We start from the raw sequence: 25856 nt of genomic DNA, 5'->3' as shown, positions 1-25856 counted from the left end.
TTTCTACCTCCAATTTGATCGATTAAATTGGGGTTGATACTAACAGTGATGCTAATCACTATTGGCAAAAGTAGGCTGAAAATTCTACATTTTCCTACTCACAAGTGTATTTTAAATAGTAATTTGTAATCCAAGTTTTTGTTATCACAAATTATTAATAGGCAGTTTTTTTTAAACTATGGTATAAATTAGAATTTCCCTTTTTTTTGAATTTAAGATTACTCTTACTGGGCCTAAGGAACATATGTAGTAGGAGCAGTTGGCTAAGTGTGCCTTAAATTTATACTTATCCAAAAGAAAGAAACAATTTAAGAGGAAATAAGTTGTTCAGAGCTAGAATTTTGTATACAAAAATTATAATTGGTTTAGAAATCCTAGTATTTAACTTAATATTTTAACTTATTGTCAAATATGAAATTGGTTCAAATAATCTAAAGGAAAAGGAGGATTACCTAGAGAATCCTAAGTTGGTAACTCCAGAGGTTTTAAAGATTTTATTTTATTTATTTGAGACAGAGAGAGAGAGAGAGAGAGAGAGAGAGAGAGAGAGCACATGAGGGGGGGAGGGTGAGAGGGAGAAGCAGACTCCCTGCTGAGCAGGGAGCCCGATACGGGACTCAATCCCAGGACTCTGGGATCATGACCTGAGCCGAAGGCAGTTGCTTAACCAACTGAGCCACCCAGGCGCCCAAACTCCAGAGGTTTTAAAATGTGGCACTACTTTAGTAAATTTACCATTATCCAGGGCCTGAGCCTCAGCTATTTTATTTCAGAAATTTTATTTTCTACTATGCCCGTGGCAGATCAGATTCAAGGGCAGACTCATGTTAACCATGCTCAGGAGACAGGTATATAGAATTCAAATATCAATTTACAGTAAGACCTATGATTGCTAAAGGTACCAAATAAGGAAAGCTACATGGGAAGCCTAATTATAATCAAGGTACCAGTCTATAAATTACGGTAAGAAATACTGCTATCTAGGAGACCAGATACTTGAGTCTTGTATTTAGCACATTTTCTCCTTAGGTGCCACATGAGCAACTATATTATAAAAATCGAAAGATGGTTTGGTGAGCATATAATCAGAAGAAGGCAAGTTATGTGATTTGAAGTTTGATAGCCTCAAATTAAGATGCTTCTTAAGGACCATGAGAGTGTCTTATTCATTTTTGTAATCTGATTGCATGGAACATGCTAGTGATTTTTAAAAAAGTCTGTTGAATGAATGAACACTCTATACAAAAGAACACAGATATTTCAGATGCTAAAAAAATATTTTATTTGCTGTATTGAACATATTGCCTTAAAAGCATATTATTGCTAACAACAATAGTAAGGGGAAAACATCTGTAAAAATAGTAGCTAATCAACTTTCTATAAAACTTCAAAATGAACACAAATATCGAAGGTAGGACTGCCCATTACATGACTTTAGGAGCACCATTTAGTTAGAATAGCTTATGCCCCCTGGAGTTGCTCAGCACAGTAGAACTCACCTGTAGTTAGGTTATTTTTACATTTAGAGATGAGGAATAAGAAAGGTAAAGTGGATTATTCAAAATATGTGCAACTATTATAGACTAGGTGCTGAAATTACATATTCATAAGAGATAACTCATTATTAGAACAATATCAGTGCACAGTTTCAATGGACAGTTATTGAAATAATGCCTTCAAGAACCCAGGATCTTTGCATTTTCTAGCATGTAACCAATAAAATTTGGCTTTCTCAACCTATATTCCTTTGTACCTGAATCTCTCTTTGTTTTTTTGGTTGCTGTGGTTGTAATTGTCTTTTCTTTTCAACTATTATTTCAATAACCATTATTCCCAGAAACCATCTTCCATTGAGGACTTTCAACTTCTATTTTCATCTTCTGGGTTAGATAAATTGAGTGTTTTGAAGATAACATATTTGCTGATGCTGTTCATTGAAGGGGTGATAGTGAACAGAAAGCACCAGAGAGTAATCATTTTGAAAAACAGGATGAATGCTGCTTGAGGAAAGGAAAGGTGAGTCATTTAAAATACTCCCAAGGATTTTCCAGAGGGTGACAAACCAAAAGAAAAAAAGAAAGTTTTAGGCCCTTTGCTTGTCTTTGGGTCCATCCTGAGTAAATGCTTTGACATCTGGTTGGGTTGGTACTTGAGTATGCTCTTATTTTATTGGCTATTGTAGGCTGAAGATCCAACTCAGATTACCTAAATGAAGAAATACCTCTGTCATATATCACCATTTGTAACTGACCTTTTGTGCTTGGGCTTCAGTTTTTTAGCTCTGTTAAAAAAAAAAAAAAAGAGGCCTAGGGACACTCAGTGGCTCAGTCGATTGTGCATCAAAATCTTGATTTCCCCTCTTTCCTCTCGGGTCATGATCTCAGGGTTGTGAGATCCCACCTGCTCAGTGGGGAGTCTGCTTGAGTTTCTCCCCCTCCGCCCCTCCCCCCAGTTCGTGTGCACACTCTCTCTCTCTCAAATAAATAAATAATTCTTTTCCTATATAATCCAAATTCTAAGATACATTTTAAGGAAGTAACCAGAAAATAAAGAAAAAGTGCACAGAAACATTCCTCATATGATTTTGTATAATTGTGAATATTTTTGAAAATATGTGAATATTCAACAAATTCGAGACAATTGCACACACTATGATTTGCATATAGTGGATTAGTTTATTAAAAGGTTGTTTATTGGGATGCCTGTGTGGCTCAATCGGTTAAGTGTCTGCCTTCAGCTCAGGTCATGATCCCAGGGTCCTGGGATTGAGTCCCGCATCAGGCTCCTTACTCAGTGGGACTGCTTGTGCGCTCTCTTTCTCCAACAAACAAAGAAAATCTTAAAAAAAAAAAAAAGATTATTTATTGAATACTTAAACATAGGGAGATAATTTGTTTTGCAACATAAAGTATGGAAAACAGAATTATAAATTACATTTTAATTTTTAAAACCATGCATACTAAAAGCTTATAAAAATTCACAGGAATATTGGCAACAATTATGATTAGGTGGATGGTATACTCTGAAATATGCTTTCTATTTTCTTGCTGTTCTAATTGTTTTCAAAGAAGTATTTTTTAAAAGTAAGTATTATTGAAATATATGGAGTCTCCTCATTGGAAACAAATCTAAATTATTCATAAATGTATTATCTATAACTCCTATTCATAGCGTCTGACTATTTCTGTGGTATAAATACTTCCACCATGGCTGATTATAAACAACTACTTGGTGGAAATTCTAAAAATTTAACAGTTGTTCTGTGAGCTGATATGAGCCATTCTAACATTCAGGAATCTGATTAATCATCCTGCAAACTAGGTATATAAAACGAAAGAAGAGGTGAGGTGATGAGCGCGGAGGGCGGGAGCAACCCTCCCTCCTGTTCTCCGTGGGCTCCACAGCAAATTTCTGAGTAATGAAGAAAACTTGAAACTGTTTGAGAGATGCAAGAATCCAGATGGCCATGGGCACAATTACAAAGATTGATCCTGTTCCAGGAATGGTTAGGGATATGACCAACCTCAAAGAGTGTATGGAGGAGGGTTATGAAACCCCTTGATCCTAAGATTTGGATCTGGACGTGCCTTACTTCTCAGATGTTGTAAGCACATCAGAAAATGTAGCTGTATGTGTCTGGGAAAACCTCCAGAAATTTCTTCCTCTGGGAGTTCTCTATAAAGTAAAAGTATATGAAACTGACAATAATACTGTAGTCTATAAAGGAGAATAGTTTTTAGGAGTTAATACTGTGGAAAGATTAATTTCTTTCCGTATTTATAAAAGATCTTTATCCCTCAGACTATTAAGAAGTCATCACATAATTGTTATACCTCCACATTGTGTTCTGGAGTGCCTGATTTATTGAAATCATTGTGTGTTAAGACCTGATGTGAATTCAAATCTATTTGAAAACCAAACTTATAAAACATCATGAGTATCATTTAGTCTTTTATCTATAGATTAAAAATCACTTTATTTTCTGTTAAAAAATAAATAAAAATAAAAATAAAATGAAGGAAGCAGATATTTATAATCTTTTGTAACTGAATTATCCCCTGGGTAACCAAATAGCATATAAGGACATCTCCTTATAACTAATTATTTCAGCTATAAATGAATATTCAGTGATAGAGTTAACTAACACAACTTTTCTTTTTTTAAATTTAATTTTATTTAAATTCAATTAACATATAGTGCATTATTAGTTTCAGAGGTAGAGTTCAGTGATTCATCAGTCAAATAAAACACCCAGTGCTAACACTTTTCTGTCCTCAGTGAATTCATGGATCTAAATTTTAAGTAGCAATGGTCGGGGCGGGGGGGCGGGCAGTTCACACAAGTGAATGACATAGACAATGATCCCTGCTATTAATTGTGTGGTGGGGGAGAAAACAGCCATTAAAGAAATATTTTCAATTGTGATTCAATTTAATCTGCATGTAGTGATCCCCTCCATAAGTTATACATTTTACTGTTCCTCCCACTAATTCTATTACTAGTGCTATTTTTCTTTGTCAGCGTTTGCATTATATATATATCTATATATATCTATATATATATATAGATATATATATATGTCCTGCGACCCTAACTTTTCTAGATGGTTTTCTCTAGTTCCCTAAAAGAATTCAATACTTACCATCATCCCTTTATGAACCATGTTTATATCATTAAAACACTTTTTTTAAATTCTCAGTTTTTGAATCATCTTTTAGTTGTCTGGATTTCAATACCGTATAGTTAAGTTTTTAACCATTCATGAACTCATGGGCACTCACATGTTGTCTCATGTATGTGAATGTTTGACATTTGCCTTTAGATCCAAAGGTAACTTTCTGGTCTTCACTCATTCATTCTTTTCTCATCAGAAATTTGGAGACACTGTTTCTCTGTATTCTGGCTATTAAATGTTGCTTGATGAAATTTGGGGCAAACTTGAATTTTTTTTTCTTCTTGAAGTTAACTTGCATTTTCTGCCTCTGTGCCTAAGTAATTCTTTACCATGGACACAGAATAGTTTAATCAGAAATTTGTCATTTGCTAATGTTCTGTTAAAGTTCTTTCTGATGTATAGTGTATTATCCTTATTAGTTTCTCTCTTCATGTCAGACAATGTGGTTGTATTAGATTCCTTTTTCTTTTTTTTAAGATTTTACTTATTTATTTGACAGAGAGAGACACAGCGAGAGAGGGAACACAAGCAGAGGGAGTGGGAGAGCAAGTAGCAGGCTTCCCTCAGAGCAGGGAGCCCGATGAGGGGCTCGATCCCAGGACCCTGGGATCATGACTTGGGCCAAAGACAGACACTTAACGACTGAGCCACCCAGGCGCCCCTGTTTTTTAAATTTTTTATTCCATTTACCAGATTTCCAATAAGTAATTTTTGTATATTTGATCATCTCAGTGTGCCTACTTGCCATCATCTCTCAATGAGAATCTTTAATATGTTTCTATTTTCTTTTAATTTCCTATAATTGCCTCAAATATTTTCTTTATGTCACTTATTTGACTTTTTATCATGTTTATTCTGATTCTTGCTATTTCTAATCTATACATTCAATTTGAATATTTTGCCTCTCAATTTCCTTAGCTGTGAAATCTTACATTTCAACTCATTTTGTTATCTTTCATGTTATCTGTGTGGTCCATTTCAACTCCTAATTTCTCTAAATTCTTCTATATCTCTAGGCTTTTAGTCCCTGGATTAAGTTTCATGTAAATTCTTTGTGTTATTTTGCATGTGATATTTCATTCTTTGTTTGTTTTTGTCTTTTGCTTCTCTCCCACCTCGAACCTTTTATTTATTTTCTTTTTTCCCTATTATGGTATGACTGAATAGTTTACATATGCTATGCACTTTCAGATTTTAAAAAATCTTAAAATGGGCAGCTTTGTTCAGATCTTATATTTGCTCTGATTTATGTGAATGAATTATCCTTGACACATTTTCCACTTTCTAAAGACTATTTTCTCTGTTACTATATTTAAAGGCTAAATGCTGTGATCTACATACTTTCTCCCCTTGTGCATTTGGTAGTGTTCGTGAGTATTTCTTGTGCCTGTTTAAGGCCTGCTCCCTCACTGTGCGCTAGACCAGGCTCCCTCTCACTCAAAGACATGTCTTCAGTAGTTCTCCTCCTCCCTTTCATCATCAACATTTTTTTTCTTCTAGATCACCCCAGCAGCAGACAAACTTATATATCACATTTTTAAAAAATGTTTCTTTAACCCCGCATCCCCTCCAGTCTCTGTTAGTCTCCGTTTACTGCAAACTTTCTTATAGTTCCTATAGTCATTTTCCCCAACTCCTGTCCTCTAAGAGTCCCTTGAGTCTAGCAGACTCTGAACTGTCTACATTTGCACGGAAACCACTCTTCTCATGGCCGACAGTAACTGCCATGTGGCTAAGTCCAATGGTGAAGTCTCAGTCCTCATCTTATGTGTTAACAGCATTTACCATATTGACACCCTTCCTTGAAACTTGTGTGCATGACATCCAGATGCCATCCTACTTCATTCACCATATATGTTTAATTTCCTTTTCTGGTTCCTTCTGATTTCCCTTATTGGAGTTCTCTTAGGCTCTGTTTTTCAACTTCCTCTTCTCTATTTCACAACCTTGGCATCAGCTTTAAATACTCTATGCCGACAAAGTCCTGTGTTTTACCTCCAGTTAGGATCTCTTTCTCTCTCTCTTTTTTTTTTTAGAGAACTACTTTTTGTTACTTTTATGGACAGAAAATTCAACAGTGTACATTTAGTTCAGTTTGGTGGCCAGTTCTTGAAACTTTGCCTTTTCCAATTTGGCAATGTGATCCACTGACATCGGACCTAGGATATTGCCTCCACAGTGACTGTGGATCTCATCATATCTCTCATTGTAAGTTAGTCCTGATAGCTTCCACCAGCTTAGCCAGAGTTCCTTGCCTTCCAAGTTAACCTGTGTGCAGCTCACAGTGGTGCAGGTCTTCCTGTGGACCAGATGGCCCAGCCTGGCCTTCCCCTTGATAATGCAGTAGGGAACCCCCATCTTACAAAACAGGGTGGGCAGGAAGACAGCCAGCTCAATGGGACCCACACCATGTGCAATCAGTACCAGCTGAGCCTTCTTGTTTTCCACCAATGTGGTGACAGTATTAACCACAACTTGAAGGACAGGGGGCCTCTTGGTGGGGAGATCCCCTTTGCCAGCAGCTTTCTTCCCAGCCCGGGCTACCAATCTCTGCTGCTTCTCTTGCTTTGTCTCTGGTCTGTATGTGTGGGCCAGGTTAAGCAGTTGAGCAGCTGTTTGGCAGTCCAAGGCCTGGGTGAATTGGTTAATCCTGGGAAGCACTAAATAGCAGCTGGATATAGGGGGCTATTTGGCAAAGTGGGTGAGGTCCCTTTTGGGTTGGATGTCCTGTCCGTTGCCAAAATTCTTAGACCTTTTCTTACTAAACTCCAAACATCAAATCTCCATTTGGATGTCTAATGGGCATTTCAAAATTTCCATATCCAAAACCAAACTTCTGGTTTGACTCCTCTCTTTCATATCTTCATATACTCAGTCAGAAATTCTATTGGCTCTACTTTCCAAATATATCCAAATTTCAACCTCTTTTCATAAATCTCTGCTCTACCACTGTCATCCTCTTTTCTCTGAATTATTGTTATAACCTCCTAATGGGTCTCCTTGCTTCTACACTTACTCCTCCTAATGTCTTTTATCAGGACCATGGCCAGGATGTGCCAATTAAATTATAAATTAGATTAAGTCTCTCCTCTGTTCACAACACTCAATGGCTTCTTTTCTCATTCCATGTAGAAGCCAAAATACTTACAATGGTATAAGGCCTTGTGCCATATGCCTGCCTCCACCTCCAACCCAATTACTCTTTTTTTTTTTAAAGATTGCATTTATTTATTTGAAAGAGAGAGAAAGTGAGAGAGAGAGAAAGAGACAACATGAGCAGGGTTAGTAGGGGCAGAGGGAGAAGCAAACTCCCTGCTGAACAGGGAGTCCGATGTGGGGCTAGATTCCAGGACCCTGGGATCATGACGTGAGCCGAAGGCAGACGATTAACCGATTAACCGACTGAGCCACCCAGGTGCCCCACCCAGTTACTCTTTTATCTAACCTTCTAACCTCCACCTAGCTCACTTCATGGAAGTAATACTGTCCAGCTGGGTTGTTTCCACACTTGCCTCTGCACCTGCTGTGTGTGCTGCTTGGAGTCTCACCTTCACCTGTGTACATAGTTCATTCCCTAACTTTCTTCCAGTCTTTGCTCATTTGTCATCTTCTCTCTCTTCTCTCCTTTGATTTTTCCACTCCATTTATCATATTCTAATAAGCTGTAGACTTATTTGGATTTTGTTTGTTTTAAAAAGTTGTTTCTAGGGGTGCCTGGGTGGTTCAGTCGTTTAAGCCTCCGACTCTTGGTTTCAGCTCAGATCATGATCTCAGTGTTCTGCGATCGAGCCCCCTGACAGTCTCTGTGCTCAGCATTGAGTCTGCTTGTCCCTCTCCCTCTGCTCCTCCCCCCCTTGCTCTCTTGCTCTCTCTCATAAATAAAAATAAAATCTTTAAAAAAATAAAAGAAATAAGAAGTTGTTTCTGTTATAAACTCTGTCAAACTAAATATTTTTGTCTGATTTGTTTACTACCATTTATTCACTGCCTGGAACAGTGCCAGATACATCATAGGTTCTCGATAAAGAATGGTTGAATGAATGAATAAAAGAATGAACTGTAGAAGAGCTAGGACTCAGCTGCAGCTTTGTGTAATCTGAACTGGGTTCTTTTTCTTATTGTTTTATTAAATTCCATGTCAGAGCCCACTCACCCCAGCATAAACTGTGGCACTCCCATAGTTTTTAGATCTTTTACTTAACTCAGTATACTATCCTGGAATATGGAAAATCCTGGTGATATTTTCTCACTCTGCTCATGTTTCCCTGCATCATGTAAGTTATTTTTACTTTCTTGGATTCATTCTGATTTTCCCAGGGCTGATGAATCACTCCAGCTAGCTTTGCTTAAAATTAGAAAGTGTTGATGAGAATTTCCAGAACTTTCTTGTCTCATCATTTCCTAAGTATTGCTTTTTTGGGGGAGATGAGGCAAGGATGATTTTTTTTTAAACTAAGATCATCTGTGTTTTTTATTGGTTACTACTTTTTTAGGTTGGGCATTTCATTGTATCTCTTTCATAGTTTGGATCCTGCTGGTGAATTTTGTTATTTCTACTATTTTTCTTCATTTTGTTAAATATTGAAGGAGGGAGATTTTTTGGTACTGTTTTAATCCTCTATCTCTGCAGGAAGTCTATGTATTATATTTTATTTTTAGAAGTGCAGCAGTATTTAAAAATAATGGAGAAATTTGTGCTATTGGCATGTTTTTGTGTCTTTGTTTCTTATTTTAGTTAAAATGTGCCATTATTTGTTGCAAGTTTCAAGACCATTATGATATTTTTTTTCAGGCTGCTTTTGATTTTTCTAGCTGTAGATTTTACTGCAAGAATTTCTAAGTAACATTTTCCTAAACTGTATGATTATGCATTTTTCTTTTGTTTCATACATGAAAGCAATTGTTTTGTGATTTATAAAAGTCTTTATAATTAAATAACAGCAATGGTCAGCAGTGTTACATATAATCAAGAACAAAAAAGTCTTCTAAAATGTTAAAGAGATCTTTATAAGGAGGTTTTTCTTAAACTTCAGAATATAAAAATTGAAGACATGAACTTTTTATTAATATTCTTTTACTACCTCACATGAAAATGACAAATATCTTCAAAAATACTTCACTCACTTAAGCAACATTACTCCTCATGGACATATTCTGTGCTATTAAAAATCTACCATTTAAAGGTGGGTAGCATGGTTTGCTTCAGAAATTAAAATTGAGTCATAGTTTGGGAGTGCCTAATGCACAACGGACCCACAAGACTAAATTGAATATTTCTTTCTTAAAATCCCTTTACTTAAGAGGATTAAGAGTACACTTATTGCGATGAGCACTGAGTAATGTATAGAATTGCTGAATCACTATATTATACACCTGAAACTAATGTAACACTGTATATTTATTATACTGGAATTAAAATTTAAAAAATATTTAAACATAAAAAAAAACTTCACCTAATAAACAAATACCTTATTTACATGCCCTCATTTTCAGAAACAGAAAAGATCTGTGGGATTCTGATTTTTCTCCAGGGCTGCTTAGCAAGGACTGTCTATAACTGCTCCTTCCTACTCCCCTTCCTGCACATGGTCAGGGGAACTGCTTCCCAGGCTATTACCATTAAAATTGTTAAGCCTTAGCATCTATAAATTACACTGAGGCAACAAAAGAAAATGAATAAGACATAGAGATAATGAAAAAAAAAGGAATCAGGAAAATAAGTACATGAATATGGAAAGAATGGAAAAATTCATAGTGATAGCTTGCTAGTTTGTTTTCTTTATCAATATTTTGAAATCATATGCATTTCTCAGACAGATATACTATACCATAGGGTTCTCTAGAAGTGTAGCAAAAAGAAGAAACTATGTGGCGTGGATACATGGAATATTACTATTTACATTGCTAATTTTTTTAAAGTTCTAACTCAGCACAGCATTTAAAAATTTTTTTTTAAAGATTTTATTTTTTATTTATTTGACAGAGAGAGAGAGAGAGAGGCAGGCAGAGGGAGAGGGAGAAGCAGGCTCCCCACTGATCAGGGAGCCTGATGTGGACCTCCATCCCAGGATCCTGGGATCATGACCTGAGCCAAGGGCAGACACTTAACCCACTGAGCCACCCAGGTGCCCTAGCACAGCAATCTTTTAATTATAGTTTCTAAGTATAATTTTATGTTGTGTATAAGATAATTAAAATTAATTTAATTAGCTAACAGAAATGTACATTTATTTAAATTGGAGACTTTAAAAGAAGTTTATTTCTATTAATTCGATTTCTTTTGGTAGATGATTCCTCAAAATCTGAAAAATAATTTGGAAAGGATATGATAGGGCAGAAAAGAACTGCCTTTTCCAATTATATTAGAACTTATCCAGAACATGTATATCAATGTTACGTATTTTGCTTATGTAACCTGATCAATAATGTTAAATAATTGATGTTTATTAAGTTACTAGTTTCTTTAGATGCTATAGTAGAATGCAATTGGACATGTTGTAAAGGACTTGTTTATCAACAGTTTTGCATAACTAATTCTAGCTTTTTGAAGTTCGAATTGGCAAGTAGTTCAAATCATATATGCAACGTGCATGTGTTTTTTCTGCTCTGTTATCCTTAAAACTAGAAGAAGATAGCAGGAAGGGAAAAATGAAGGGGGAGAAATTGGAGGGGGAGATGAACCATGAGAGACTATGGACTCTGAGAAACAATCTGAGGGTTCTAGAGGGGAGGGGTTGGGGGGATGGGTTAGCCCGGTGATGGGTATTAAGGAGGGCACGTTCTGCATGGAGCACTGGGTGTTATACGCAAACCATGAATCATGGGACACTACATCAAAAACTAATGATGTAATGTATGGTGATTAACATAACATAATAAAAAAAACTGGAAGTAACGGAAATAAGTTAAAACTGTTTCATCATTTTTATTTTAAATAATACTTATTTTTCTTGTATAACTCATTTTGAATAATACCTTTTTTGTAAAATAATCAGAAGAATTTCTGATTTAAAAAAAAAAGATGGAGTTAACCATGAGAAACTGACTTTATGTTCCTTAGCATTTTAATATGAATGCTGCTTTCTCTTTCCTCATGGAGTCATGAGCTCCTGTCTCAGGTATAACAGCATAAAAACAAACAACTTCTGAAAAAATATTTGGCAGAGAAAATGAATGCCCCATGCTGAGTCTCATCTTTTAGGAAAGTCAAAGTACAACCAAAGGTATATTTGTAAGAGATTATTAGATAAGAGAAATGATTTGCACACCGCTGGGATACACGTACTTCTCTGTGGGAACTTCCCTCAGAGTCCGGATGTTTCCGAGAGAATGCGGTAAACTGCACAGGTATCTACGCGTGCACAGGGGGCATGTGGATGACTTTCCAACAGAAGGATCATTTTACTTTCCAAACCTAATGTTTTCTTGCTACCTTGTAGATTATGCAATATATTTCACTGAGTTACCATGGTAGTGCAGTAATTCTCAGGCTAAAGCTTTCTCATGAAACAAAGCTTACTTTTTTTTTTTTTCCTAGCGTTAGGAAACATTGGACTGAAAAGCAAATCACAATCTTTCGAGACTAGGTGCACGCTGTGTAATTCTGAGTTCAGCATGGGTCTTGGGGGGGGTGTTTAATAATTTGTTTTTCCTGAGGCAGTTCTATTTTGTTTACCTAGAGATACAAAAAACACTCTGTTCAACTGTTAAAATGCTATATTGATATAAGCAGAAAGTTGTAATTGTTAAAATCAAATGAAAAATTGAAAACTGGTCTTTGCTTTCTCTTTACAATACATTCTGATTGAAAACACTTTCTTCCTTTTTGGGCAAATAAGTAGGTTCTTTGAAGATATCTGCATGTTTAAGGCAATAAAAACAGAAAATGACAGTACTGAAGAAATTTGCCTTTATTGATGTTAGTTGTGTATAATTTGTAAAACACACTTGCTCTCTCTGATTTTTCAACAAAAGTATGTGTGTATGTAAATCATTTTTAAGTACTTAATGTATTCATGAAATCTATAGAGAACATAAAAAATAATTCTTTCACTTCTCTCATATGACTGAAAATTAAGGAAAAAAGCCTGCAAATATTTAGGCTCATGTGGAAAATAGCTATTTATTTATAGACAACAGATAGTAATAAGCTCAATAAAGTAAATTTATCTTTAATATGTTTATTATATATCCATTAGTTCATTTATTTTGATTGTTAGATAGTATTCATTTGTGTTAAGGCCCATGACTTGGTTATTTCTTGCTATGAATACAAAGTATAAGAATATGAGTATGAAGAGCATGTAACATTTTCAGGATTATAGTTATTTCTGTGGAAAAAGAAGGAAAAGGGAGAGGGGATAGAATTGTATGTTTTTTTTTGTAAGTGGCAATTTTGATCATTAAGGATGGTAAATACGTAGGTTTTTATTATACTCTATATTTTCTCTAATTTTGAAATATATAATTAAAATACAAATTACTTGTGATATTTTATATCTATGTGTGTATGTGTGTTTCCCTGAAACACACATAGTATAAACATAACATGGCAGAATTAGCTTAACTCAACTTTTTAGTATTACCATATTCTATTGAATCTAAGATGCCATCAAGTGTTAGAAGCTTTATTATTTATATAATTTATATAAGAAAGAAAAATGTTTCTCATTCTGACTTTGTGAAACCATACATTGTATGATGCATTGTTTTAAAAATATTAAAAAATGGGTATCATGAAATTAATAAAATGTGTTTTTTTCTAATAGCAGTTTTTATTCCTTCAATAGATGTATCATGAAAGGATTAATTCATTTGTTAATCAGCTTTCTTGAGATTCTATTCATAGAAAATTTTAAAACTAAATTTGAAGGTTTAATTCAGTGAGCTTTAATAGTTGTATAGCCACTACCAAAATCATATAATAGAACATTTCTGTCACTATTTATTTATTTTTATTGAGGTATAATTGACATACATTATATTAGTTTCAAATGTACGACATAATTATTTGATATTTATATATATTGTGAAATGATCACCACAATAGTCTAGTTAGCATTTTCTACCATACATAGTTACAGAATTTTTTTCATGTGATGAGAGCTTTTAAGATGTACTCTCTTAGTGAGGTGCCTGGGTGGCTCAGCTGGTTAAGCATCTGACTTTGGCTGGTCATGACCTCAGGGTCCTGGGATCCAGCTCTGTGTCAGGCTCCACGCTCCATCTCAGGGTCCTGGGATCATTGGGCTCAGTGTGGAGTTTGCTTCTCCCTCTGCCTCTTTTCCCCAAAGAGTAGGAATGTGCATGCTCCCTGCTCATGCTCTGTCTCTCTCAAATAAACAAGTAAAATCTTAAAAAAAAAAAGATGTACTCTCTTAGCAACTTTCACATATGCAGTACAATATTAACTATAGTTGCCATGCTATAGATTATATCCCTGTAACTTTTTTATTTTATAGCTGAAAGATCATACCTTTTGATTACCTTCACGCATTTTGCCCACTTTCTATCCCCCTTCCATCACTTCTTTAGGGTGAGTTTTTCTTTCAATGACCCATTGCTTGTAGCAGCCACTGTTCTGCTGTGATTATTATTATTATTTTTTAGAAATTCATGGAGATTGAATCATAGCAAAAGGATCTTTTTTCACTTAGTATAATAGGTTTTGGATTTCTCTATGTTGTTCAATGAGTCAACAGCTTGTTTTTTTATTGTTCAATTGTATTTCATTATATAACTATATAATGTTTTGTTTATCCATTCAAAAATTGATGAGGCATTAGAGTTACTTCCAGTTTTAAACTGTTGTGACTGAAACAGTTATGAACATTTGAGTACAAATTATTATGTGAACAGACGTTTTCATTTCTCTTAGGTGGATAGGTAGAATGAGATCAGTGGGTGTGTATTTAACCAGAGACTGCCAAGGAAGTTTCCACAGTGGTTGAAAAGTTGTACATTCCTGCTAGAGATGTCTGAGAGTACCAGCTGCTCCTTGTCTTCATCAACATTTGATACTATCTTCTTAATTTTAGCCATTATAGCAGGTGTGTAAATTAATTTGCTTTTTCCCTGTGACTAATAATAAGGAGCACCTTTCCATACGCTCATTTGTTATTTATAATCTTCTTCCATGAAATGCTTATTCAAATATTTTGCCTAATGTCAAAGCCAGACACTAAAGTGATAAGGACAGATTTTAATCAGTACTACCCTTCTACAATAGGGAACAGAGTCTGGTTGAAGTGAATTCAACTTTGATTACATAAGAGTAACTGGGAGAATGAGGAAATAGGGAGGGAGGTGAATAGGGGCTGAATAGAATTAGGGAAATGAAAAATTGCAAAAATTGGGGAAAATTGGTCCATGTTAAACCTATGTTAGGGTTTGTTAGCTGGCACACTTATCAAAGCTAGGCTCCCACCCTCCCACAGAGACCGGCAGACAGGGACTCTAACTGCAAGTGTTGCCTGGAATTAACAGGACGTTCTTTTGGCAGCATAGCCTGCAAGACAGCAAAGTATTTTGTCAGTTTCCTCAGGCAGGCACTTTAAGGGAAGCTAGGGTCACTTTTGGAAGGTGGCCTTGAGCTGTTAGTATTTTGTCCAAGGCTTTATAAGCCAAGGTTGAGGCCAATCAAAAGAGGGCTCAGAGGAGCCTGGCTAGAGTTTGGTCAAGGAGAAAATCTTTGTCACTATTTCAGTTGATTTTTGTCTTCTTATTATGGAGCTGTAGGTATCTTTTAAATATTCTGATTACAATTCTTAATAAGATATGTTTTTAAAATATTTTTTCCTGACTATGGCTTTTTAATTTTCTCTAGTTTCTTTTGAAGAGCATTTAAAAAATTTTTTTATGGAGTCCAAATTAATCAATTTTTTATTGTGTGGTACATAACTTTGCATTCTATCTCAGAAATTTTTGCTTTACCTAAGGACACAAAGATTTTCTACTAGGTTACTTTTTTTCCCCAAGAATTTCTGTAGTTGTAGTACTTATATTTAAGAGCCATTTCAAATTTAATTTTTGGATATGGCATGACCTAGAGAAAGGAAACCTTTGGTTGGCATTGGATATAAAAAATCGTTCCAGAAATGTTTATTGAAAATATGTTTCTTTCTACATTGAACCACCTTTGCAGCTACATAAAACATCAACATACCATAATGTTGGTCAATTTGTGAACTCTCTGTTCTGCTGTACTTATCTATATGTCTGTCCTTATACAAAATCCAAACTATTTTGGGGTGCCTAGGTGGCACAATTGGTTAAGTGTCCAACTCTTGATTTCAGCACAGGTCATGATCTCAGGATCCTGAGATTGGCCCCTCATCGGGCTCTGTGCTCAATAAGGGGTCTGCTGGAGGTTCTCTCTCTCCCCACTCCCTGTGCCCCTCGCCCTGCTCACACACTCTCTCTCCTTTAAATAAGTAAATAAATCTTTTTTAAAAATCCAAAATATTTTAATTAGTGTAGTCATAGAATAAATCTTGAAATCAGATATTATACATCTTAAAAGTTTGTTCTTTTATTCACAATTGCTTTAGTCATTTTGGATAATTTGAGTTTTTGTATAAATTTTAGAAGCATATCATCCGTTCTAAAAAGGAGGCTGTTGATATTTCTATTGTGTTTCATCTATAGACCATTTTGGAAAGAACTGATGTTGCATCTCCCACTCTATGAATAACATATAAATCTCTATTTATCAGGACTTTTTAAAGTTTTTCTCATCAGTGTTTTATATTTCTCATTGTATAAGTCTAGTACATCTTTTGCTAAACTAATGCTTTATTCTTACCTGAAGTTCCAGTATTTTCTGGCTAGTATTTCAAAACACAATTGATACTGACCTTCTATCCTGTGACATTGCTAAACTCACTTATTGATTCTAGTGTCTGTTTTATAAATTTCTTTGATTTTCCACATACATTTTCATTTTTGTCTCTGAATTAAAGACAGTTTCACTTCTTTTCCAATCAGTATGCCTATCATTATGATTATTATTTTGCCTTATTACAATGCCTAGGAACTCTAGTGCCATTTTGAATAAGAGATGCAACACAGACATCCTTTCCTTCTTTCTCATTTTAGGGGAAAAGCACTCAGTCTTTTATAAATAAGTATATTAGTTTTAATTTTTTCACAGATTCTGTTTAGCAGATAGAAAACAATACCTTCTATTTCTAGTTGGTTGAGAATTTCTACTGTGAATATTTATTGAAATTTGTCAAATGCTTTTTTGGTACTTTGGGAGAGATCAGTGTTTTTCTTCTTCTTTAATCTATGACTATGGAAAATTACACTGATTAAATGATCCTTGCATTCCCAGACAAATCCCATTATCCGTTTTGTATGTTTTTGAATTCCATTAAACATTTGTGAATGTGGCTTTACATCTATGTTAATAAAAATATTGGCCTATAGTTTTCTTTTATTCTAATGTTTTCATCTGATTTTGGTACTGAGGATTCAAAAAATGAGTTGAGAATTCCATGTCTAGTTTTTCCTGGAAGAGTATGAATGGAATTTGCATTACTTAATTCTTACATGTCTGATCAAATTCACCACTGAAGCCATCTATGCCTGCAGGTTGTTTTTTTTTTTATGGGAAAAACTTTCATTAGGTATTTAATTTCTTTGAATAGGCAAGTCACATTATTATTATATCATCTTGGGTGAGTTTTAGTGCTTTGTATCTTCCAAGAATTTTTCTATATTATTTAAATTGTCAAATGCATTAGCTGTTTATAACATTCCCTTATCATCCATTTAATATATACAGGATCTGTATTATTACTTATTTTTTACATTAGTAATATTTTTTTTCTTTTCTCTAGTCTGTTTTGGATCAGTTAGGATTGAAGTTTATCAATTTTGTTGATCTTTTCAAAGAACTTGTTTTATCTAATTTGTTAAACATGTTTTTTTAAAGATTTATTTATTTGAGAAAGAGAGAGAGTAGGGGGAAGGGGCAGTGGCAGTGGGAGAGGGGAGAGAGAATCCCAAGCAGGCTCTGCACTGAGCATGGAACCTGATGCAGGGCTTGATCCCATGACTCTGATATCATGATCTGAGCTGAAACCAAGAGTCAGATGCTTAACTGACTGCACCACCCAGGTGACCCTAAATATGTTTTATTACAGATGTGCCAAGTGTTCTGTCAGCAATATTTATTTTGTACAGCATTCCAGATCTACAGATTTATAATTTTCATCAGATATGGAAAAAAAGATTGGCCATTACTGCTTCTAGGGAATAAACTGGTCCAATTATAGGGATCATCTTGTTCATATCGCTTCTCTTGAAGATCGCAATCCTATAGTTCCTGTTGGCAAGTACCTGAAGACTTGTTTCACATATTTTGTCAAGTTTTCTAGTAGTTGAGACAGGAAGGTAAATCTTAGGTATTCTGTCTTAATCTGTAATGGACATCTTGATCCATTTACATTAACCATGAATATCCAATTCTAAAATCTTCCTAAAGACCCTAAACTCAGATAGTCTAAAGTCTATGGTATATCTTTAGGACTTCGATTGAGAACTATTGATGCTGCTCAATTCTGTAGCTATTTCCTCTTTTTTTTTTTTGGAGTCTCAAGTTTTTATTTAAATTCCAGTTAGTAAACATATAGTGTAATATTTGTTTCAGTAGAATTTTATGATTCATCACTTGCATATAACACCCAGTGCTCATCACAAGTGCCCTACTTAATACCTATCACCGTTTAGCCCATCCCCTTGCCCACCTCCCCTCCAGCAAATCTCAGTTTGTTCTCTATTAGTTAAGAATCTGAAAAAAAAAAAAAAAGTCTCAAGAGTCTGTTTTAAGGTTTGTCTCCCTCTCCCCCTCCCAATGTTCATCTGTTTTATTTCTTAAATTCCACATATGAGTGAAATCATATGGCATTTGTCTTTCTCTGACTGACTTATTTTGCTTAGCATAATACACTCTAACTCCATCCATGTCGTTGCAAATGGTAAGATTTTATTCTTTTTGATGGTTGAGTAATATTCCATGGTGCATATATTTATAAGCCACATCTTCTTTATCCACTCATCAGTCAATGGACATTTGGGCTCTTTCCATAATTTGGCTATTGTTAATAATGCTGCTGTAAACATTGGGGTACGTGTATCCCTTCCAATCAGTATTTTTGTATCCTTTGGGTAAATACCTAGTAGTTTATTGCTGGATCCTAGGGTAGTTCTATATTTAACTTTTTGAGGACCCTCCATACTGTTTTCCAAAGTGGTTGTACCAGTTTGCATTCCTACCAACAGTGCAAGAGGGTTCCCCTTTCTCTGCATTCTCACCAACATCTGTTGTTTCCTGTGTTGTTAACTTTAGCCATTCTGACAGGTGTGAGGTGATATCACACTGTAGTTTTGATTTGTATTTCCCTGATGATGACTGATGTTGAGCATCTTTTCATGTATCTGTTAGCCATCTGTATGTCCTCTTTGGAGAGATGTCTGTTCATGTCTTCTGCCCATGTTTTAACTGGGTTATTTTTTGAGTGTTGAGTTGGTAAGTTCTTTATATAATCTAGATACTAAACTTTTATCAGATATATCATTTGCAAAGTCTATGGGAAGCCTTTAGGACTTCAGATGAGAAATATTGATACTACTCAATTCTGTGGCTATTTTAATTATGCAATAGAGTAGCTCTAGCATCTAATATCAGAATGCCAGATTTTAAAGAGCATTCATAGCCTACTAAGTTATTTGTCTTTATGTATTACCCTATAGAGTTTATTTTTAATCAAGGGTTTTGGGTAGACTTTGAGAATTTCTTTTGCTATTTCTATCATACAGAAGATTTTGTACTTTATGCCATTTATGGTCTGCTGCATTTTGATGAGGATAAGATGGTCATGCTAAGGTACTCTGAAGTGTATTCAAAATAATAGCTTTGTCCCTTAACTTTATAGTTGCTAAAAATCTCTAGACCTACATGCCATCAGCACTTCAGCAAATTAGCAATCTTTTTATTCATTTTACTTTTGATTGTTGTTTAAATAATCATCTCCTATCCTTAAATTTCATATGTATATATATATATATATATATATATATATCTTAATAGTTTCAAACTTTTGTTTTACCTTTAGATATTTGACAAATCTTCTATTTGTGAGAGTGTGTTTGTATGCCATTGTTGTAGGGCATTTACATTACATTACATTTAATGTGGATAAACAATTGTCATAGCATCCATTCTCTATTTATAATGTCTTACCTTTATATATACCAAGTTTACCTATATCTGGCTTGTTTCCTAGGCTCCATTTTATGCTTACCGTTGGGATAGTTGTCAGTCAATTTAATAAATTAGCGATTTTAATTAGGCTAGAGATCTAGTATGGCAAGCTCTTCCTTATCATTGTGTTATAGTTATCTTGGTTGTAGCAGCTCTTTGAATTATTAGGTAATAACAACAGTATCATAATTAAATTGAACATCTTAGTTGAGAGAAAACCTAGTAAATTCATCACATTATTTAGCTTTACTAAAATTAATCTATAACAAAGTGAGTGCAAAAATAATGGAAAGTGGAATTTAACAAACTAACAATCTACATAGTTTGGAGACTAAGTTGAAATACTTTAGTAGGACTTAGGACAAAATGGGACCCAAGATAAAAACAAATCCTACCTTGTTAATTGAAAGTCATTGAAATTATCATGGGAAAATTATAGCAATCCTCTGCTATTAATTTTTCTAATTCATATCTCAAATTTATGTCATGCTAATCTACCTGAAGCAAAAATCTGACCAGATCACTGTAAAAAATAGTCTTTGGTGGGGGAGACAAACCATAAGAGACTATGGACTCTGAGAAACAAACTGGGGGCTCTAGATGGGTTAGCCTGGTGATGGGTATTAAAGAGGGCACGTACTGAATGGAGCACTGGGTGTTATACGCAAACAATGAATCATGGAACACTACATCAAAAACTAATGATGTAATGTATGATGATTAACACAACATAATAAAGTAAAAAAAAAAAAAGAAAAGAAAATAGTCTTCACTTACTCCAGAGCTTTCCATTTCCTGGTCCAAATGTACTTTTCAAAGAGTACTTCCTATTCGTTCATTTCATATTCATGAATTTTAGCTTAAGAAAAGTACTTGCTATTTTCCATATCACTTGACCCAGTATTCTCACTTTGTTTACTTGTTCTGTTCACTTTTTGAGTATCACTTAATCATCTCTACATTTACAAAATCAATTTATGTTTCAAAGCCCAGTTTAAATGGGGACGTGTCAGTCACTCAAGGCAGAAATATTGACCTCTTCCTTTGAATTTTATCTTTATCCTCTATATCAGAAACATATTAATTCCTACTTTGTGTTAATATTGGTTATGTGATAGCTCCAATCTCTTTTATCAGGCTGTATATTCTTTATAAGTCATATCTGTGTCCAATTACCTTTATTTACTCAAAGTATCTGTTCTTACAAACTAGTAAGTGATTTAAAAATATCTATTGGATTTCTATAAACTAGATATAAGATTTTTCAAAAGGATGCAGAGAAATAATATTAAATAATGCTGATAATAAAGGAGGAGGTTATGAACATTAAAAAAGAAGACAATCATAAAGAACCCTTGATGATTAAGGGTAGATTATAATGATACAGTAATTTTTGTTATAGATATATCTAGGAAATTTGTGATTGGTAAATTCCTAGAACTGATGACATCCATTCAGGCAATTAGGAGGTCAGAGCTGAAGATGGGAAACTGTTATCCAAAATAAGTTGTCATTGTAAATGACCCATATGCCAGAGAACAAATGTGACTTGTATAAGTAAATAGAAATAATAGCAATTTATATAAAAATAAAAAAACAATGACAAAACCGTGTTAGTTAATATATAATGAGGGCTTATATACACACACACACACACTCACACGTACATTCAGAGAGACAGCCAGTGAACAACTGTGGAAGACTATAACTATACAACCCAAGCACAGGGACCTTGAAATTGTTATAAGCTGTTCCCTGATGATATAGGCTTATGTGCTTTTGTAGTTTGAGAAAACAGTCATGGACATTACTAAGACACAAACTGAAAATAAACCTAACTTCCCAGCCAGATTTAACAGAGTAGATCATAACTACTGGGATATCAAACTTTCTTTGTTTTCCTTTTATCTTATTGTCTGCTTCTTCTGGGTCTTGTATACTAATTCCTTCTCATCAACCTGTTGTCATATGTTGGAGTGCCCATGATGTATTTGCAGGACCTTTTCTTTTTAATCACTAATCTCACTATAAATCTATACCACTTATATGCTGGTAATTCCCAAATTATATCTTCAACCTGGTTCTAGTTCTCTCCCCAGACTCCACAACATGTATCCAACTGCCTTTTTGATATCTCCATTTGGATTTGGAAATGTCACTTGAAAGAGTGTCAGGTGTCTACTAGGTGATCAATAAATATTTACTGAATCAAGAAATTAAAAGAATGACACATCACTAAGTAGAGTTCATTCCTGGAATGAAAAAAAATGGCTCAACAGTAGAAAGTATTTCAATGTAATTATTTTCATCAACAAATTAAAAGATAAAAACATTGTAATTACATTAAAAGATACTGCAGAATTGTTTTCAAAATTTAAGGACCTTTCCAGATAAAAAACTGAACTAAAATAGGATTTGATGGTATAGTCAAATAATTTTAAAACTGTATAGAAAATCCTGATAGCAAGCATAACATTGAATATTAAACATTAGTTTTATTCCAAAACCAGGATGAAGACAGTGATAACAACTATCATTCAAATTTGCTCCGGAGGTTTTTTTTTTTAAGATTTATTTATTTATTTATTTATTTGGGGGGGTAGGGCAGAGGGAGAGGGAGAGTCTCAAGCAGACTCCATACTGAGGATGGAGCCTGACATGGGGCTCGGTGCCAGGATCCCCAGACAGGACCTGAGCTGAAACCAAGAGTCTGACACTCAACCATCCACACCACCCAGATGCCCCTGTTCCAGAGGTTTTATATAATGCAGTATAGAAAAATAATGAAATATGCAGAGCAAATATTAAAGCGAGATAGAAATGACATGAGTGTATGGAAAAAAGAAAACAAGAAACAGTGCTTAAAACATTAGCATTAGTAAGAGAATATTGCAAAGTGACTAGAACAAGATATATATAAAAATTCTTTAGATTGAAAATAACAAATTAGGAAATTTTCATTATTCATGAAAAACTAGACACTATAATATCTCAAATAAAAAGAAGTATACCAGAAAATAAAACTGTACAAGTTCATTGAGGATACAAAACAAGACCTGCATATATATGAGAAATATGCCACAGCTCTCTATAGGACTGAACATCATGCATATATTTACCAGATTATAAATTTAATTCAATATATTTATTCATAAATTCATTGATTCAACAAATGTTTATTGAAGACTCATTATGTGCCTTGTATGGCACTAGGCAATTAAGAGAGAAAATTAATGCTATATGAATTGACTTGTAGAGATACTGCAATATATTATTAAATAAAAAAGTAAGTTAAAGAATTCTGTATATCATATAATGCCATTTATTTGTATGAGACAAATATGTTTAGTTATTTGAGCAAAGAGAAAAAGTATAGGTGGACCCATAAGAAAAAGTTATTATTTGTTTCCAGCTAAGGAAAGGCTTAGTGGTTTATTAACTATTAAAAATACAACTGTTTCATTTATATCAATGGGCATTTATTACTATAATTTAATACAAATTTGATAAAATAAAGAGGAATGTAATGATAATTTAGGCTTTTTTCTCTAAAGGTTTTTGGTGCACTGGCTAGGCTTTCTTCTCTTTTTAAAAACTTCTTCCTTGTTCCTTGTATACCAAGCTGTGGGGTGGTAGGAACAGTTTGTCCTACATGCATGCAATAAGGATGTATATTGTAGAACATTTGAAAAACAATAATCAAACCCACTAAAAGCCAGTTGACTTTTTATTACCACAATGAGCTAGCAATTCTGAACATATCAGTGGTAAAATACCTTTCCCTCACTACCAGGGGGCCACTCTCTACTCCAACTTCCACCACCACTTTTCTGTGTTCCACCATTGATTAAGAAATGAAAGTAACATAATTTTATATGCCAGTTATATCTCAATTAAAAAGAAATTTTTTTTAAATGTGTGGGCCTCACAGGACTACGCCAACCAGTCTGTGCAGGATGACCCCCAGATGATGGCCTTCTTTGACTCCCTGGTGTGCCCCGAGATGGAGGGCTGGAGCTCTGACTCTGACAGTGACCCCAGCGAGAGCATGATCCTCCAGCCGCTGGTGGGGTCAGCGAGCGCTCGGGCTCCACTGACTCTGAGTGCTCAGCCTCATTGCCCTGCTCCCCTCCACCCACAGCGCCTTCCACCTGGGACCCGCTAAGGGGCACCACCACCAGCTCAGGGGCATCACCTCCACCACCGCCCATGTGTGAGGAGGCAGCATCTCACCAGCAGCACCTGTCTGCTCTGGGGTGCTACCAGGACAAACACCTCCTGGCCCTTTCCAATGAGTCTGATTCTGAAGCGAACGCCTGTGAGGTGGAGCTGGACACAGGTATCTCTCCCCGGCCATGGTCTCCCAGCCCTGAAGACGAGTCCAGCCACTCCAGCAGCTGCAGCAGCTCTGAAGATAAGGAGCTGAGTGAGCACCAAACAGCCATGCGGCAGCACGATACCCAACAGTGCTGGCAGAAGGCATCCTGAGAAGAGAGGCCCACCCCCCAAGCAAACCTGCCAACACCTACAGCCGAGAAGACAACTATGATTACCCCCAGATCAAAGTGGATGACCTCTCCTCCTCTCCCACCTCTTCCCCTGAGCGGAGCACTTCCATGCTGGAGATTCAGCCAGGCATCGCCAACTTCTGGCGTAGACTAGGTCAAAGGGAAGATTGATAAACCTTACAAGTGGCTCCACTACTCCTCTATCTCCTACTCCAATAACAAAGATGGAGAGTGCTCCCTCGTGTCTGGGGAGGCAGATGAAGGGCGAGTGGGAACCAGCCACAGGGACGACCCAGCCCCTTCTTCTAATAAGGAAGCCTGTCTCAGCACGACCGTAGGCCAGAGGAACCAGGACCTGCCCCTGAAGGTCGCAGCAAAGATGCTTTCAAAGAAGGGACTTCTGCTAGAAATCCCAGCAATGGCCCAGGCCAGGCACACAGCAGTGCCCTTGGGCAGAGGCCCCAGAAGACCCCTAACAGGACACTAACAATGGTGGCTCTCTACAGAACTCTTTTGAAACCAAGAAGCTCAATGGGAAGGCCCCGAGCAGGGCATTGCATACCTGTGTGTTTTGTTAAAGTAAATCCTTGTTGAGACGTTTGACTTGGTCTTGGATGTGTTCACTGGCATAAGTGAGCTCATTGTCCCAGAGGCTTTCCACTCTCCCTGAGAAAGGATGTGTGGATCTGTATCTTTTGCCATCTCACCTTGTCTACATGCTGTAGGTGTTCTGGTCTTAACCGTGAGGGCCTCCTGGATCCGGCTATGCTGCCACCGAGTCATGGATCTATGCTGAAAGAATGAAGGGGAGAGTAGAAATGGGCCCTCAGCCCATTGGCTGTGCTGAAATGGAAAGCACGGGTCTTTTCTTAGAGAAATCGTCCATATTTTCTCTCAGTAGCACTTCTTCATTGAGCATTTAATGTGCACATTCTAAAAGGGAAGCCTTTTTAATGAGAGGTTAGCACTTAAGATCAGATTCCAGAGAACACAGATCCCTGATAAATTTCACCCATGGCAGACTGAGCAGGGCTGCACCACACTCTGCATGGAGGCCGTAAACTATGACGGGTTGTGGGGAACGCTGGAGCCGCTGAGGTGCTAGTTCCTAAGAGGCACTCTAAAGGCCACTGGGCGCTTCCCTGGCCCTACGTGATGAGAGGAGGGGGAAAAGACAGCCTCAAGAGCTTTGTGCTCAGACTATTCAAGCAGATGTTCTAGGTCTGTTAATGAAGAAGTGTCGTGAAGAGCAGAGTGTAGTACTATATTCATTTAATTCAACCCAAAATGACTGGTCAGAATTGAAGGAACAGGCATCTTCCCACAGGCTTGCAATTAGCAAAGGCTGTGTTGTCCTGATTAGATCTCCAGAGCAGTGGGCATCTCAAAGAAACAGATTCCTGTT

General features: G+C 35.8%; 1 protein-coding gene and 1 pseudogene across 4 annotated transcripts in view; both read left to right on the top strand.

The window, feature by feature from the left end:
- Positions 1–25856, top strand: part of STPG2 (sperm tail PG-rich repeat containing 2) — a 530653-nt gene that overhangs the window by 476178 nt on the left and 28619 nt on the right. The gene's annotated exons all lie outside the window — the stretch shown is intronic.
- On the top strand, positions 1066–25029 carry LOC112825475 (DDB1- and CUL4-associated factor 5-like; annotated as a pseudogene).

Source organism: Callorhinus ursinus, unplaced genomic scaffold, assembly GCF_003265705.2.
Source record: "Callorhinus ursinus isolate GAN/ISIS: 27379988/994484 unplaced genomic scaffold, GSC_fseal_2.0 scaffold4, whole genome shotgun sequence".
Lineage (NCBI taxonomy): Eukaryota > Metazoa > Chordata > Mammalia > Carnivora > Otariidae > Callorhinus > Callorhinus ursinus.
The sequence above is the reverse complement of the archived record's forward strand: the minus strand, read 5'-3'. Positions and strand labels throughout refer to the sequence as shown.